The following is a 2961-nucleotide window of genomic DNA, read 5'->3' as shown; positions in this document are numbered from 1 at the left end:
GAGGAGATGAGGTCTCACCAAGTTGCCCAGGTGGGTCTCGAACCCGTGGGCTCAGGCAATTCACTCACCACGGCCTCCTAAAGTGCAGGATTATAGGCTGAGCCACCGAGCCTGGCCCATATTTTTTTAAGAAAAGAAAACCTTTCCATTGACCCCAAAAGGTTGTCCCTGCCTCCTCACAGTCAACTTCCAACCCCAACCAACCACTGATCTGCTGTCTCTCCAAATCTGCTTCTTCTGGAAACCCTGTATAAATAGAGCCCTGCACTCCTCCATCTAAAGTGCTTTTCTACTAGACATGTGTCTTCTTAATAAATCCTGCTTTCAAAAAAAAAAAAAGAGGTCGGACTCGATGGCTCAGCCTGTAATCCCAGCACTTTGGGAGGCCAAGGTGAGTGGATTGCCTGAGCCCACGGGCTCGAGACCCACCTGGGCAACTTGGTGAGACTTCGTCTCTACAATAAATCAAAAATTAGCCAGGTGTGGTGGTGTGCTCCTGTAGTTCCGGCTACTTGGAAGGCTGAGATGGAAGGATCGCCGCAGCCCAGCAGGTCGACACCAGGGTGGCTGTGAGCATGTGTGACACTGCACTCCAGCCCGGGCAACTGAGTGAGACTGCGACTCAAAAAAAAAAAAAAAAGAGAGAGAGAAAGAAAATGAAACAGAAATGTCAAACTGCTGCCTGCAACCTACTTGCCATCTTTCTTTCTCTCAAAGAAGTGATGTATAAAGAAATAGTCAATGTGATGCTGTCATATGTGATATAAAAATTATCAAAAGAAGGAAGTAAGATAACAGGATTTATGCATGCTTGTAAACAGGAAGATGGGCAAAAGGATGGAAGATCCCAAATGAACCATAATGGCCTCCTCTTGGGGCTCGGGGATGCCACCCGTCAGGCACTGACGTGAATTACCTGGCATTTCATGATGAACTGTTTGTGGGCCTGGATAGTAGGTATGTGGGTGACTACTTTATGGACTTTGAACTATATGTGGGCTGGGTGTGGTGGCTCACTCCTGTAATCCAAGCGCTTTGGGAGGATGCTGAGGCCGGAGGATCACCTGAGGCCAGGAGTTCAGAGCCTGGACAACACAGAAAGACCTCTGTCGAAGAAAAAGGAAAAGAAAAAAGAAAAGTACTATGATGTCAATGATTTCGTTTGTTCTTTAATTAATTAATTTTGAGTCGGAGTCTCACTCTGTCGCTCAGGCTGGAGGGCATACAGCCACCACAGCCTCCACCTGCTGGCCTCAGGCAATCCTTCTGCCTCAGCCTTTCAAGTAGGTGGAACCATGGGTGGTGTCACCATGCCTGGTTAATTTTGATTTATTGTAGAGATGAGGTCTTGCCAAGTTGCCCAGGCTCGTCTTGAACCCCTGGACTCAGGTAATCCTCTCACCTCAGCCTTCCAAAGTGTGGGGATTACAGCCGTGAGCCACTGTGCCTGGCTTTTTCTTTCTTTCTTTAACAGTTTTTTTTTTTTGAGTTGTAGTCTCACTCTGTCACCCAGACTGGAGTGCAGTGGTTACAGCCATAACTCACTTCAGCCTCCACCTCCTGAGCTCAGGTGATCCTTCTGCCTTAGCCTCCCGAGTAGCTGGGGCTACAGGTGCACGCCACCATGCCTGGCTCACTTTTATATTTTTTGTAGAGATAAGGTCTCATTATGTTGCCTATGCTGAGGCTGGGTAATTTATAAAGAAAAAGGTTTCTTCTGGCTCATGGTTTTGCATGGTGCTGGCATCTGCTGAGCCCTCAGGAAGCTTCCAATCATGGTGGAAGATGGAAGGTGAGCAGGTGTGTCATTTGGCGAGAGCAGAAGCAGGAGTGAGACAGAGAGGGAGGGCCATGCTCTTTTAAACAACCAGCTCTTGAGTGAACTCACTCATTACTGAAAGAACCCACTCATGACCCAAGAGTGGCATCAAGTCATTCATGAGGATTCCATCTCTCTGATCCCATCACCTCCCACTAGGCCCCATCTCCAACGATGGGGATCACATTTCTCTTTTTTCTTAATTTTTAATTTTAAATATGTGGGGTCCAATTTGGGGTTAGGTACACCAATGTTCATTATGCAGGCACCCTTGCTGATGAGGTGTGCCATTTCATCATGAGATTTGGAGGGGAACAACCACCCAAACTGCATCATTATTTTATGTGACAGATATGAATTATGGTTGCAGATGGAATTAAGGTAGCTAACCAGCTGACCTTGAGGTGGGAAATTTACCTGGATTTTCCAGGTGTACCCACTGAAATCGTAAGGGTCCTTCTAAGTGGAAGAGGGAGGCAGGCGAGAAAGAGCCAGGGTGACACCATGTGGAAAGGCCTCAGTGGCTGCTGCTGGCTTTGAAGACAGAGGGAGGGCCCATAAGCCAAGGAATGGGGAGCCTCTGGGTGCCAGAAAAGGCAAAGAAACATTCTCCCACAGAGCTTCCAGAAGGAAGGCAGCCCTGCCAACACCTCAATTTTAGCCTAGTTGAGACCCAGTTTGGACCTCTGACCTCTAGAACTATAAAACAAAATTGTGTTTTATGGTAATTTATTACAGTAGCCATGGAAAATTAATGCACATATAAAACCCTGACTGGACAATGAAAACATCCATTGTTTTGAAATAAAAAAAAGCTATTGAACATCAAGTTTCCTTATATTCTGAGATTTGGTTTCTTTGTTTATAAAAAAAAAAAGAGACAATAAAAGTGTTTACCCATGGAGTGGTGGCAGGCAGTCAGTGTAGACCTGTTCATTCATGGAGTGGTGATGAGTAGTAAACAAGGTGATAAATGTAAAGACTTGTTCACGATAAGGAACATATAAACTTCCACCCCATTATATGAATTCAACAAATCATTGCTGGTAGAAAAGATGGTTAAAACATAAGGTTAGAAAGAAAACTCAGCCGGGCTCGGTGGCTCAGCCTGTAATCCCGTGCCTTTGGGAGGCTGAAGTGAG

The sequence above is a fragment of the Carlito syrichta genome, unplaced genomic scaffold (genome assembly GCF_000164805.1).
Source record: "Carlito syrichta isolate Samal-C Ts95f unplaced genomic scaffold, Tarsius_syrichta-2.0.1 Scaffold309278, whole genome shotgun sequence".
NCBI classification, from domain to species: Eukaryota; Metazoa; Chordata; class Mammalia; order Primates; family Tarsiidae; genus Carlito; species Carlito syrichta.
Note: the sequence above shows the minus strand (reverse complement) of the source record.